We start from the raw sequence: 16,180 nt of genomic DNA on the forward strand, positions 1-16,180 counted from the left end.
TATAGTTGGTAGGTGGGGGCAATTCCAGAATGACCTTGATTTTACTCTCGTCAGTGGAAATCCCATTTTTGGACACTATATGCCCTAAAATAACTCCGTGTTTAACCCAGAATTGGCATTTGAAAGGATTCAATGAGATGCGATATAATCTACACCTTTCAAATATTTTTTGTAAACACATCAAGTGCTCATTCCAAGAGGAATGAACACAAAGATTATCTAAGAAAGCTTCACAAAAGTCCCTTAGATATTCCTTAAAGGCTGTGTTTATCAATCGTTGGAATGTTGCAGGTGCATTGGTCAAGCCAAAGGCCATGACGCGAAAGGCAAACACTCCAAACTCTGTGATAAATGCTGTTTTAGCTTGGTCCTCGACTGCAATTGTGATCTGATTGTAACCCGAGTACCCATCTAAAAAGCTATATGCCTCCTTGCCTACCACTCTTTCAAGCACATGTTCAGAATATGGCAAGGGGTAATGATCCCTTCTGGTGGCTGCATTAACCTTTTTGAGATCAACGCACACTCTGAGTTTCCCATTCTTCTTTGGTACGATGACTATCGGAGAAACCCATTCTGAGTGCTCAATAGGGTATATGAATCCACATTTTACAAGCTTTTCAATTTCCTCTTGTACAATCTTTGCATACTTAGGATTCATTGGGTAGGGACGTTGCTGGATTGGTTTAGCAGTGCTAATCATTGGAATCGTGTGTTGCACCACCGAGGGTGGAACACCCTTCATATCATGATATGTCCAAGCAAATATGTCCTTGAATTCTTTAAGAAGCTTCTTAAGTGCAGCTTCTTCTGTCTTGGTGAGGTCTTGAGCAATAAAAACTGGTTTAGACTCCTCACCCGGACTGCTAAGTCTATCTCCTTAACTACCGCAGGGCCATTGTAGACACCGCTACTCCCATTGGTCGACGTTCGTTGGGCTTTTGTGTAGACCACTTTACGTTCCCCTGTGGTAAACGATTTGAAATGCTTAGGTGCGGGGTGTAAGTCTACTAGTTCTTGTTGTGCCAGGCTTTTTTCTTTCAATTCCACCTCCTTTTGTTTACTGAGCTAACTCTTGGTTTTGCCGCCTTCTTGCAGTATGACTTAGTTTTGGATTCTCTTCGATTTCTAATTGGGCGACGTCATGAGGTAGCGGAATACACCACATGACACTTTGGAGGTATTGTCCCCAATTATCCGCTAACTTCCGACGATGAGCGTCAATAGCTCCTACATAACTAAGCCATTCTACGGTGGATCTCTCCTTGTTTATTGCAGTGCGTACATTAGCTCGATAGCGTTGGCGCTTGTGTCTCGTTTTCTTCTTACCAAGTTTCTGATTTTTGTTTCTGTCAGATTCGAACTCACTTGGTCGATCTTCACTTGTGTCCCCCTCACTTTCGGATGAACTGTAGGAGGTCACTGTCCTAGGCCTTGAGCACCTTGCTTCCACATTTGGGTGAATATTTGATTCATCCCCCCCATCAGGCTCAGAGTCAGTTTCTTCTTGAGATTCAGACGACTCAGAGTTACATTGGTCAGAGTCTTCGCTGCTTTCAGTGTCAGTGGAGTTTGCCACTTTCTTGCCCATCAGGAGTCAAGTGCATAACACCTATCATGTTTATTGGCACTAACGGTGGCATATCTTTCCCCTCAGGTGTTACCCAACTTGTGCCTCTATTTCCCCATGTGTCTATGGTTGCCGCTAGGTGTACCCAATCCACATTATCCGACTCAGTCATACCCGGTAGGACATCCATATAAGGAGAATCTTTCCCATCATCAGTCTCTTTTTTGCATGTATAGCAATACCTTAATGGGGCGGAGTGAATAGTGGTATCCGATCGATTATCAATGATAACCTTGCTTCCTAAAGGATGTGCACGACCATTCTCAAGATCAACTCGAATGACAGAGTCCTGGAATTGTAGGTAGACATGGTTTTTCGACCAATCATGCACCATTTGTGCTTCCTTCATGAAAGGACATCCTAAGATCTTTTGATATGACATAGGATGCCTGGAGAAATCCATTACAATGAAGGTATGTCTTACCTTGTACCCCAGAACCTTGATCTTAAGGTCTTTTAACATTCCAATAGGTTTAGCAATAGTTCCGTTTGCCATCTTAACCACTATGTTTGTGACTTCGAGGTGAGGTCTCCCCATAGATTCCCAACAGTTTTTAGTCACAATGCTCACACCAGCACCACCATCAAGGATTCCCTTTAGAGTTAATCCCTTGGTAGTAATGGTGGGGAGGGTTGCATTAGATTCGTCACCTTCAAAGTATTGTCCCAACTTGTTAACAGGTATTTCAACGACCGAATCTTCATCTAGGTTGGGTTGTAGATCCCAATGTTCCCCTTCATCTTGAAGCATGTCGGGTCTATCCATATTTGCAAATTGTGGTAGCCCCGCCTTTAGTTCTCCATTGAGAAATGCCCGAAGAGCTAAGAATTGCTCAGGATCTCCGTATAATTTGGATATGATCGTGGTTCTGATTTCAGAGGACATGAAATCCATTAGCTTGGACACATTCAATGGTACTTTTCGAGACATCGCCCCTTGACTAGGGGCTGGTGAAGATGGAATTACTTCCTCTTCGATGGTGTCAGGCATTCCTTCACTAAACATTCTTTCCAGCAAGAAGGGTGTTTGCCCACTTCCGGATGTCCTATCCTCACTTTCTTCCCGAATGATACTAGGTATAGCTAACGATTTATGGTTCCTGTGAGGCTGAACTTGCGTAGGAAACACTGTGTCTGGAATTTGGATTTTTCTAGGGTTTGGCTCCAGTTCTCTTTGTGTTTCTTCCACCAAACCCCTCAAGTGTTGCACTTGTTCAATTTCCTCAACTGGGTTCGGGTAAGTTCCAATCTTTTTCTTGAGGGTCTTTGGCCCACGTGGCTTGTCTTGGGGAGTCTCAGTCAGTTTGGGTGGTCGAGAGGGCATTAACTGACTTGGTTGTGGGGCCAAGGAAGTTTCCTTCTGTTTCCCCTTATTTATGTACTCGCTTGATTCTCCCTCGTTGAGCTCCCGAGTGGGATCCTCCCTTAAGGTAGTGGCTTTGGTCCCCATGGTTTCTATTGAATCGGAATCATCTTCAGGATCATTCATATACACGAGGTCGTCTCCTGTCCCTATGTTAGTCTTTGAACTAGGCTTGGAGCTTGTGGCATTAAGCGATCTCTTTCGTCGCGTTTTCTTTTTCTTTGCTCGAGCAATTGATGCAGTATTCCTCTCTTCGAGAATGTAGTTTTGATTTTGAAGCATTGACCGTGTAACTACATTCGTGGGTACGACAGGTATGGTTCCTCGTGCCTGGTTGGTGACCTCAACCAAATTCAATGGCGTAATCTTGGGTGCATTAGGATTATGTGGACATTGAGCAATCAAATGATCTATGCCACAACGATTACATGTAAGTACCGGCATTCCCGATGTGCTCCCTTGATTTGGTTGCATCTTCTGTAGCCTATTAGGGCACTCCGCTACACGATGCGGTCCACCACAATCGTAGCATTGAAGAGGTGGTCTCCTCGCCAAGGTATTAAGGTTTTGCCCTCTTGTGGCGAGAGCAGCCGCTTGATATACAGGCTTGACTTGCCCGAAATGATCCTCCATGTAGTACTGGGGAATCATTTCAAACGTATCAATCCCATATGAAACAGTGGGGTCTATCTCCTCTTCATGATCCCCACATGCACTATGTGACTCACAACCCATCTGGTTTACAGGGGTAATCCTTGGATGTGGAGGTTATGGTCCTAGCACTGGCGGTGGTAATGGCACAGATTGGACTACATTCGGATTCCTTGGAACTATGTGCTGTGATGGTTGCTCGACAGGTTGTGCAGGCATTAGCGCTGGTACTTGAGGTGTGTTTGGCCAGGCTAGTGGTGCCTGATTTGCCAACATTCGCTTAAGTACTAGGCAATCTTTAGATTGATGGCCATACTTACCACATGCATTGCAATTCCCATTGAATTTGACTCTGAATGTGGGACATTCACTCGTGCTATGTGGTCCTAAGGAAACCGAACACCATTGTTGCTCTCTTCTTGGGTACATATGGCTATTTTGAGGAGCTCGATTACCCCTAAAGTATTCTTGGAGAGCCTTAGTAAGGTCGGCTCACAGACATTTCAGATATCTTGGGCTTCTTGGCAATAGGTTGTACCATCATTGGCTCATGCCCAGATACTTGCGAACTAACGGATTTTGTCTTCGCAGACACCTTTTTACCTGCAATCATCAAGTTGTCTTCTAACTGGATTGCATTGGCAGTGACTGCTTCCCACGTTGTAAGACCTCTAATGACTAGGCCATTGTATATGTCCTCGTGGTGCAATCCTCGGATGAATCTATCGAGCAGTTGGTTATTATTGAAGCGCTCATCGGGAGTGCAGCGAGAATTTAGATGCTTCAATCGACTTATAAAGTCTCTCACTGACTCCCCTTCCTCGCGTTTAGCTTTTTGGAGTTGAGATGCTACTCCCCACCAAAGCACACCCTCATGTATGTATTCTTTCAAGAACAGTCTCTTGAGAGTGGGGTAGTGAGTGCGCTCTTCAACCCTTAAGGTTCGATACCAATCTCCGGCCTTCCCACTCAAGGTTAAGCCTAAGGCTTTACACTTATGCAGCTCATTGTGCTCTTCCAAGGAATCACACACATGTTCGAAGACTTCAATGTGCTTCCTAACATCCTCGTTACCACTGAAGTTTTGAGTGAGCTTAGCCACTTGTACTGCCTTGCTTCTAGGTTCTCTCTCAGGCATGCCCCGCATGTTTTTCGCAATAGATCGTCCGATCGTCTGAGCAAACGCTGTGAGATCACCTAGGTGAGCAGGCATAGCTGGTGGAGGCACTTCTGGGATAGCCTGGCTGATAAGAGTTGGCGTTGGTCTGGGTATGTTGGCAAATGACGTAGGATATGATATGTGACTAGGCCTAGCTCCTCTTGGATAAGGGTTGTGATAAGGCAGTCGTGGAGCATATGCCATTGGCATACTAAGAGGCATACTAGGATATGATATGTGACTAGGCCTAGCTCCTCTTGGATAAGGGTTGTGATAAGGCGGCCATGGAGCATATGCCATTGGCATACTAAGAGGCATAGGAGCTACATGAGCATGAGTAGCGATAGGCACATATGGTTGATAGGCACTGGCACGCACTGTTGTATGTACTGTTCCACTAAGCAGCGGCGTCGTACTAACTATAGCGGTAACAGGTGCACTTTTCGTTATGCTCATCATTGGGGTAGGCATTGTGGATTCCTTAATAGAAAGTTGAGCCAAGGTTGGAAAGCTAAAGTTACTGCTCGTGGGCTCAATCTGCATTGAGACTCCAGGCGAAACAACATATGAAGGGTCTATAACATGCTAGATCTGGGTTGTGGGGCCCAAACTAGCATGTTTTGGCTTGTCTCCTCAGGGTTCTTGGTAGGGTGCCCTTCCTTGGCTTCTGAGTCAGAGGACGAATCACTATTCGCTATTCGTGGATCTTGGGTTGCACTTCCCCTGGTTCCCCCAGTGGAAGGCCAAGATGCTAACATGGAGGGATGGTGTGAGCCTGCGTAAACTGAAACACTTTCTAGTGGCTCAGACTCTAGCACCCGACCACAGCGTAGATGCATGTGACGTGGGTACCCTACGTGCGTTGGTAACTACCCTTGAAGCCCACACAAGTGGTTTCTTGGGTATTTCGCACCCTGTTTTTACTTGTTTTTAGATTGTTTTTAACCCGTTTTTTACCCCCTTACTTATGGTCGAACCTGGACTAGGGCGTGTGATAGCTCAAAACAAGCGTATCGTTCAAAGGGTCCTAGTGTGCTTTACAGCACGGTGTTCGCCTATCCAGAGCTCCTGTAGTCCTCAAAACAGTCTGTTTCCTTGTGGGGGAAGGGAGCGAAAGCCTATTTCCTTGTGGAGGAAAGGGTGAGGGCTTTATCCCACATGCTCACTTTACTCCTTGGGAAGTGGGCTACATATAGGCACAACTTTCCATAAGCTCTCACTTGAAAGAAAGCTATGGAGGCTCACTCTCCTATATATATATATCAAAAGACCGAGGCCGGGTTCGGGGTCAATTGGGGGTTTTTCTTTTCAAAAATTTTTCTCCAAGTAAAAAATCTTTCGTCTTCACACGTTTGGTTTTTTTCTTTAAAAATAAAATTTAATTTCTTTTGAAATTATTTTTTTTTTCTTTTTTTTCTTTTTTTTGGATAGGTTTTCTAGGGTTTCTTTCTAGGGTTCAGCCTTGGTCGCGACGCAATTCGCACACAGCACTGGGGATTCAGAAATCCCCCCTCGCACGCAGACAACCAGATAACAGAACGTGCGCCCACACGCGGAGCAGAAAAATAACAAAAGAAACAGAAACGCAAAAGACAAATTGCAGAAACAAATTACAAAACATAGAAACACCTCAACAACAAACACACAGACACCTTTCCTACTACAGTGTAAATTTCACTTCACGCAGCAACCTGAGCTGTAAACTGGAGCTTGGTGCAGGGCAACTCCCCGACAGCGGTGCCAAAAATGTGCGCTTTTGTCGCACAGGTCGTAGCTGGGGACTTGCCGAACACCGTATGCGAGCCACGAATGGCTGCAAGCATACAACCAGGAAAGCAAGCTCAAACAAAATACAGAGGTGTGTCACTCACCCGCTCAAACCGCCGCCGTGAAGGATTCCCACGTCGTAGCCATGAAGGAGGAGCCGCCGTCGCCGCTCTACCGCCTCGCCACCACCGTGCCGCTACACAGTTCTCGATCGCTCTCTCACTCTCTCTCTCACTCTCTCTCTCTCTCTCTCTCTCTTTCTCTCTCTCGCACACACGCAGGAGAAGGAAACCAAGAGGATAAGGCAAGAGCACTCTTGTATTCAACACATGAGAATGAGGGTTTTAGGGTTACATTTGACTCTTATAGGTGACTTGGCCGTTCACACATGGGCGCCCATACATGGCCGGCCGATCCTAACCCTTATCCTATTGATATTCAAGGTGCGCCTCTCATTGGCGATCACCCAATCCCTTTATCCTTTGCATATGGTGCCGACAAGCCCGGCCCATGACTCAGAATAGTTAAACTAATTACATGACGTAAAACATAGTACGTCTCATTGTCCGTCTCATAGGTTAACAAACATAGTTAAACTAATTACATGACGTAAAACATAGTACGTCTCATTGTCCGTCTCATAGGTTAACAATATCACAAATTCTCATCAATCTTAACATAGACTCGAGCTTTGAACTCTCAACTTTCTTCAACGAAAACAAAGACAGACTTTGTCTCAACACCCCTTAGACATGGGTTCAAATATATCAAAAGAACACACTAATGACTAGAAGATCCTTCACAGGAACACCTCTGCCACTCTTCAAACTACTATGAACCTACTACCACAAACTATAGGCCTTTCCCACACACACACATAAAATAGCACTCAACTGACTGTTGAGAGCAGCTACAATTGAATAAAATTGGAACAAGTCATGTCCTTAACAGACTCGCCACACGAAAATCATTAGGAAACCACCAATCTGATTTTCTTATCCACAGTGCTATCTTTGCTCCGACTCATCCAATTTCACTCTCGCTGCACTGAACCTCACTCTACAATCCTCGAAATATGTAGGACCTTTTGTCTGCTAGTAGCTTCTTCTCTGGAGTCACCTGACCCTCTTCACTTTCTTTCTTCTTCTTTTTGTGCTCTCTCAAGTGTATATTTGAAAATCTACACAATCCCCTTCTTAGGCCCATCACCGCCTTTGATTTCCTTCCAAAATGCTGCACAACTCGGTTCTCTTGTACTCCCATACACCTGTTTTCTTTTTTTTTTTTCATCTGCTCTTATCGACTATGGTCGCCACACGTTGTTTTTTCCACCTAGACTCCTCTATACATCATATATATATATATATATATATATATATATATATACATTTCATTTATCCATGCATCATGTTTGATCGCTACTCTGGATCCCTCTCACAGTGTTCATCACCATTTAAGCGACGCATTTGGAAAAACCCATCATTTTGGGCCCGTCTTGCTAAGGGGGGGTTTTGTTGTAGTGATGGCTCATAGGAGCTCTATATATAATTTATAAGATCTCCATATTATATGATCTATCTAAGACCTATAATATGATCTTAGATGTTATGCAATGATTGTGTTGATATAAGATAGATGATCAAATTAATATTGGAGCATCCTATGAATGTTTTGGAAGCTATCAGGTCTTATTAGCGCATCTAACCTCAAATTTCAACCAAAGTGGTTTTATGTCATCACACAATATCCTACTAGATGCCTTATGGCCTCACTTGAAAGAATTGTATCTTATTGAAACCTATACCTATCCATTAAAATTTATCATAAATGCTACATGAAACAAAACTTCCCAAGTATTTAAACGGGGCTTCATTGTCACTTACTATAGAAAGAAATATGTCTTGTAAAAAAGCTAAAAGAAGATGACTAATGTGGCCATGGCTTGTTAATAAGCCAAAAGAAGTTAACTATCATAATTGCCAAGTAAATCCCTAGAAAAACACTAGTGTGGAAAAGATTTCTTTATGCTTCCAGCACTCAAGTAAGGGGGAGGGATTAATTCAATCTTTAGAAATTATCATGATAGTACATGACGAAGGGAGGGAAGAAATAATTACATTTAGAAATTATCATGATAGTACATGACAAAGGGGGGGAAGAAATAATTACATATAGAAATTATCATGATAGTACATGATGAAGGGAGGGAAGAAATAATTACATATAGTGCATCAAATGTGCACCATCCCACAAATTACTTCCCAATCACACTATAAGAGAATGAGAACATAGACATGCAAACTAGAGAGAGATGGAAGTGAGAGAGGGGCCATGGACAAATTTGCAATTTGGCAGGGTTTATGCAGCTATATGCACAGCTATAGGTGCGTCTATAGGCGCGTCTATATGCGCATATATACTAGTATAGACGCACTTATAGACGCGAAGAGTATAGATGCTCTGTTAAAAAAAATTTTGAATAATTCCGCCCGCGTCGATGCCGCAACTATTTTCACTTCCCTCCCCTCTGCTCCCTATGCTGTACCTCTTCCTCTGATGGCTGCACCTCTCCCTTTTTGTCCTCTCCTCACAAATTCTCCTCTCAAGTCTCCTCCCCCAAGGACGATTCCTCACAAGGTGATCTCTATCCCACTTGTCTCTCCCACCTCTTCATATATTCATAGTTTTTGAATGGTATGTTTAGAATTAGGGTATTTGATTGGTATTATCTTCACTCTCTCTTTCTCTCTCTCTCATGCATAAGCTTCTTATGTTTAAAATTTTTGAATGGTATTTTCTTCTCTCTCTCTCTCTCTCTCTCTCTCTCTCTTATGCTGCATAAGCTTATGAGGCTTATGCATAAGAGGCCTCTTATGCATAAGAGGCTTATACTTAAACCTCCTTATACATAAGGCTTAAACCTCCTTGTGTATCCATGCTATTCTCACTTTTAGGGTTTTGTATTAATAATTCTTTTCTTAACTTTTTGTTTTGTTTTGTAGGTCTTATAATCCTCTCTTTCAACTTCACCAAAGAGAGGTAAATGCTTTTCTCTCTTTCCTCTCTTTTTGATTTTGTATGTATGCATTAGGTTCTTTTCGATTTTGTATGTATGCATTACTAATCCTTTCCTTACCCTTTTGTTGGTTTTGTAGGTCTTCTAATCTTCTCTTTCAACATCACCAAAAAGAGGTAAGTTCTTTCCTATTTTTCCTCTCTTTCCTATCTTTTTATCCTCTCTTTCCTCTACTTTTATCTACCAAAAAGAGAGGTTTTGTTTTGTAGGTCCTTTATGCATAGAGCTTAATCTATGAATAGAGCTCTAATCATAGATCTTAATCTATGAATAGAGCTCTAATCATAGAGCTTAATCTATGCATTAAGCTTTACGAATAGAGCTTAATGCATAGATTAAGCTCTATGCATGCATTCATAATGCATAGAGCTTAATCTTTTCGATTTTATATGTATGCATTAGGTTCTTAGGGCTTTTGTATGTATGCATTACTAATCCTTTCCTCACCCTTTTATTGGTTTTATAGGTCTTCTAATCTTCTCTTTCAACATCACCAAAAAGAGGTAAGTGCTTTCCTATCTTTCCTCTTTTTCCTATCTTTTTATCCTCTCTTTCCTCTATTTTTATCTACCAAAAAGAGGGGTTTTGATTTATGCATGCTTTATGCATAAACCTTATGCATAATACCTCATGCATAGCTTTATGCTTAAAGCTTTATGCATAAGTCCTCATGCATGCTTTATGCATAATGCTTTATGCATAAGACCTCATGCATAGCTTTATGCTTAAAGCTTTATGCATAAGGCCTCATGCATGCTTTATGCATAAGCTTTAGCATAGCTTACATAAGGCTTGCATATCGGCATAGTTTGCCTAAGGCTTGCATAAGCTTTTGTATGTATGCATTACTAATCCTTTTCTCATCATTTTGTTGGTTTTGTAGGTCCTCTAATCCTCTCTTTCAACATCACGAAAAAGAGGTAAGTGCTTTTCTATCTTTCCTCTATTATTATTGCACCCTTGGGTGCTGGGGATTTGTTTTGTAGGTTTGCGCATAAGCTTTATGCATAATCTTTATGCATAATGCTTTTGCATAAGGCCTCATGCATAGGTTTATGCATACAGCCTCATGCATAGCTTTATACATAGGCTTTATGCATAAGGCCTCATGCATAGTTTTATGTTTAAGGCCTCATACTTAAGGCCTTATGCATAGTGCTTTATGCATAAGCCTTATGCATAATACTTTATGCATAAGACTGTATGCATAAAGCATTATGCTTAAATCTTTATTATGCATAAGGCCTCATGCATAAAGCATTATGTATAAGGCCTCATGCATGCTTTATGCATAAGCTTTAGCATAGCTTAATCATAGAGCTTAATTTATGCATTAAGCTCTATTCGTAGAGCTTAATATATAAATTAAGCTATATGCATGGATTCATAATGCATAGATTAAGCTCTATGCATAGACCTCTATGCATGCATTAAGCTTTATGCATGCATAGAGGTCTATGCATAGATTAAGCTTTATGCATAGACCTCTATGCATGCATTAAGCTTTATGCATGCATGCTTTATGCATAGTGCCGGGATACGGTTTAGTTTAGGCATATCTTTCCTCTCTTTCCTCTATTATTATTGCACCCTTGGGTGTTGGGGATTTGTTTTGTAGGTTTACGCGTATAAGCTTTATGCATAAGGCCTCATGCATAGCTTTATGTATAAGACCTCATGCATAGTTTTATGCTTAAGGCCTTATGCATAGTGCTTTATGCATAAGCCTTATGCTTTAAGCGTTATGAATAAGCCTTGTAGGTTTGCGCATAAGCCTTATGCATAAGGCTTCATGCATGAGCTTTATGCATAAGCTCTCATGCATAAGGCCTTATGCTTAAGGCCTCATGCATAGCTTTATGCATAAGGTCTCATGCATAGCTTTATGCATAAGCCTTATGATTTAGGCTTTATGCATAAGCCTTATGCATAAGCTTTATGCTGCTTAAGTACTTTAAGCTTATGCATAGTACTTTAAACATAATGTCTCATGTATTGCTTTATGCAAGCTTTACTAATCTTTTGCTAACCCTTTTGTTGGTTTTGTAGGTCCTCTAATCCTCTCTTTCAACATCACGAAAAAGAGGTAAGTGCTTTCATATCTTTTCTCTCTTTCCTCTATTATTATTGCACCCTTGGGTTCTGGGGATTTGTTTTGTAGGTTTGCGCATAAGATTTATGCATAATGCTCATACATACTTAAGGTCTTATGCTTAAGGCCTTATGCATAGTGCTTTATGCATAAGCCTCATGCTTGAGGCCTTATGCATAGTGCTTTATGCATAAGCCTTATGCATAAGGCCTCATGCATAGTTTTATGCTTAAAGCCTCATGCTTAAGGCCTCATGCATAGCTTTATACATAAGGCCTCATGCATAGTTTTATGCTTAAGGCCTCATGCTTAAGGCCTTATGCATAGTGCTTTATACATAAGCCTCATGATTAAGGCCTTATGCATAGTGCTTTATACATAAGCCTTATGTATAAGCTCTATGCATAAGGCTCATGATTAAGGCCTTATGCTTTATACATAAGCCTTATGCATAAGCTCTATGCATAAGGCCTCATGTATAGTTTTATGCATAAGCCTCATGGTTAAGGCCTCATGCATAGTTTTATGCATAAGGCCTCATGCATAGCTGTATCCTTAAGGTCTCATGCTTAAGACTTTATGCATAGTGCTTTATGCATAAGATCTCATGCTTAAGGCCTTATGCATAAGGCCTAATGCATAATGCTTTATGCAAGGCTTGCGTAACGGCTTGCATAATGCATAGTGCCGGGAATGCGATGACTCCTGGCTTGCATAACGGCTTACATGCTTTCTTAATATTTGTTTATTTTTTGTGTTTTGAAGAATGAGATGATTCTCGGGATCAATTGACTTAAAGAGCCGGGAAGTCTTCATTTCATAATATTTTTTAAATATTTTCTTTGTTTGTATAGATGTGGCCTGGGTCCTCGTCCTCTTGTCCCACAGACCCATAGGTTGTGGCTCTCATCGAGTCTCAACGATGGTTTGCTAGGGAGGTAGAGGGCATCTTTGGCTATACTCCCACCCCCGAGCAATTAGCAACCTATGCAGTAGGCACCCCTTTAACATTAGGTCCCCAAACAGAGTCCCTTGCCAGGCACTTTACCCTTGCTAGGCACTTCACTTGCCTTTACATTCACCCCTTATCCGTCAGCCCCAGTTAGCGCTACAACATCTCCTACACCTGCACCTTCAGGTGATGTGACACCTCACAATCATCATGGCTCTCATGAGAGTGGCAACCGCCGTCGTCGTTTTAGTAGGGAGGGTAGTCGTGGAGATAGTGGCGGTCGTACCTCACGCCGCACTAGCACTAAGAGTGGAGGTAGAGAAGATAGAGGATGCCTAGGGCAATACTGTGGGGGTGGGGATAGTTCTTTAGAGTCACCACCACATCATGGTGATATATCATATTATGATATCACAGATGTGGGCGGCATAGTTGATGACTCTCGTGGGAAGGGTGGTAAACTACTTGCGCCAAGTGTTTTTGCATACTATAAAGACTGCTTTATACATTTTAAGCAGCAAAGGAAGAGACTAGTGGATGATTGCATTAAAGCTGTCTAAAAGAAGTATCCTAATCCTCACAACCAAAGGTTTAACAGTAGACAGGCACAACACAAAATCAAAGACACTTAAGAATAGGAGATCTCTAGTAATAAGGAGACATGCAAAGGAGAAGAAAGCCCGAATAGATGCTGGTCAAAATGGACACGGCAAGCCATCTACTGCTCATCATAGGGGCAAGTGGAAGAAAGCCAAGAAGGAGCTCCTAATAAAAGGAGTAGTGAACCAACAACAAAGAGAAGCACAACGAATATAAATGGAGCGATATGGATCGTCGCACTTCAGAACTGGAGGTCGTGCATCATGGGAGGCCGAGTTTGTATGTATAGTGCAACTTTATGTCTTTTCTTTGTATTCTCTCTATTTGAGTTATGTTATAATGTTTGTCTTGTGATGTAGCATGACATTATGGGTAGAGATTCTACCCCAGCAGAGACTGGCTACCATCGTCGCCACAATAGAGGAGATGCATGGGATTATCTTCACGATGAAGGGATCATCTCCGTGCGACAAACAATACAATCGAGCAAGGAGAACACCAATATAGGTAATACTTTTTATTTTTATTTACAAAACATGTTTTGACCTTTATAATACTTTCTATTTTTATTTATATATATATTCACTTTATGTAGGCACACAAGGTGGACAAGATGACTCGAGAGTGATGACTCCTTCGAGTAGTTTCCCTTGTAGTTTTTCTTCATGTATAGTTTTGGTTTATGCAACTATGTTTCTTTTTCAAGCCTCATGTGGCTACCATCATGTATGGACAATTTCTTGGGTATAAGATGAAATTTTTCATCTTCTTTATGTATCTATGTTTTTATTCAAGCCTTATGTGGCTACGATCATGTATGGATAAATTTTTGGATGTAAAATGTAATTTCTCATCTTCTTTAATCAATATTCGAAGTGTGTTCACAAATCTTTTTATGCATATCTATCTTTAATTTAAGTTTTTATGTTGACATCTTTGCTGATCTTGATTCGTCTATGTACAAGTAAACAAAACCTTAAACCAGAGAGCTGCCTGTGCCAGAAAATGCAGCTGCATGTGTATAAAATACAGTTGTACATCTACACGCAGCTCTCTGGATTTTTTTAAATTCCAGAGCGCATCTATAACAGAGGCTATAAGGGCATCTATTTAGGCATCTATATGCGCGTCTATTCAGACGTCTATATGCGTGTCTATTTACATGTCTATATGCGTATCTATTTAGACGTCTATATACGTGTCTATTTACATGTCTATATGCGTGTCTATTTGCACGTCTATATCAGTATAGATGCGTATATAGATGCCTAAATAGACGTGCATATAGATGCCTAAATAGACGTGCATATAGACGTGTGTCTGTACATGCGATTATAGACACGCCCGTAAACATTTTAAAGCACGTTGTCAAAACGTGTCTATAAACGTGCCTATGGTTGCTTTTCCTTGTAGTGTCATTCAACTATGAAAGTTTCAAATTATTCAATAACTCAACATCATTCAATATGCACATGTACATGTTTAAGTGTCAGTGTATGTGTGTGCATATATGTCCACATGGGTGTGTACACACACATTTCAAAGCTTGTTAGCTCAACTCGATAAAATCAATACAAAAAGGGGCTCCTATTCTACTATATTATGTAAATAAAAAGTTTCAAAAGCCATGGATAAGAAATTTACAAATAAAAAATTTCTTAGATAAAAAGATTGCAAATCAAAAGTTTCAAAGACCGTGGATAAGAAGTAGTTGAATGCTAGACATATTTATTCACTCTTTCACTATTAATTAATTTTTGTTGGTGGTGCTTATTCAATTTTCAGTACAAAAGAATAAAGATGTATTAAGGTTCAAAGGTTTAGAAGGGAGTGAAAAGACCTTTGACAAATTTTAGTCAAATACGTTTTGACAAAAATTAGTAGCGGCATTGAAAAGAAATTTAATTAATATAAATTTGACATAAGTAAACTATATACATCATATAGAAAAGAGACATGTACATTTGAGAGCAAAACATAAGTGTGACGATACATCAAACAGAAAGCCTAATTTACAAAAGGGACACTATACATTTGATACTATAGAAGTGGCTTTCTATCAAAAACCGAAAAACCTATAGAAAACAACCATCTTCTTCACTGAGGCCCACATATTTACATACTTCAGGTGATAGAGGTACAAAATTATGCCCTTCCACAATAGATCTCTTGAAGTTGGCAATCCTTTCATATACACAGATATGATTTTTTGTAGTCTTCTTGTTGTTGTTCTCACACATCATCATCAACCACAATCGGGTTGTTTCTAGTCCCCAGCTCATTGTTGCTTCAATATTGTTCTTCCTCGATATTGTTCTTCCTCGGTATTGTCACTGGCTTCATCTTCATGTTGAGCTTGAGGTGTTGGATTCATCTGGTTGAAGTATCTTCTGGTGGGTTCGTCGGAGAAGAAAATTTCTTCAATGTCGATACATTGGGTGAAGTGAGGGAGTTTCATTACTTTCCAAAAAGTAGTTGATCTTTGTTTGTTCATGCGGGAACCAGTTTTGGGAATGATCCATGAAGCTACCGGGTAGTATTTACCGGTACGCACCATTTTCAAAAGTGTGCTTTGCAATGAGGCTCCCAGTTTACTGGCTCTGTAGTTGTCCATATATACATATGCTCTCTCAAATAAGTTTACAAGAGACAGGCAAACCTTATTTTTTAAGTCTGCTTGGCCATACAAAGCATATAGATGTCTACCTCTTGTTATCTATCCCATACCATGCCAGAATCGGTAATAAGATCGCAGACGTCAGCCATACCATTGCAGAAGTTGGCCATACTAACCCGAGCACAGGTTCCAGAAGATGGGAAAGACAGACGTGGAGGAGCAAACAGAACAAAACAAGTGTATTCCATCCCATACTATCACAAATTCGGAGAC

Source organism: Cibotium barometz, chromosome 8, assembly GCF_041138505.1.
Source record: "Cibotium barometz isolate CiBa-2024 chromosome 8, ASM4113850v1, whole genome shotgun sequence".
Classification (NCBI taxonomy): domain Eukaryota; kingdom Viridiplantae; phylum Streptophyta; class Polypodiopsida; order Cyatheales; family Cibotiaceae; genus Cibotium; species Cibotium barometz.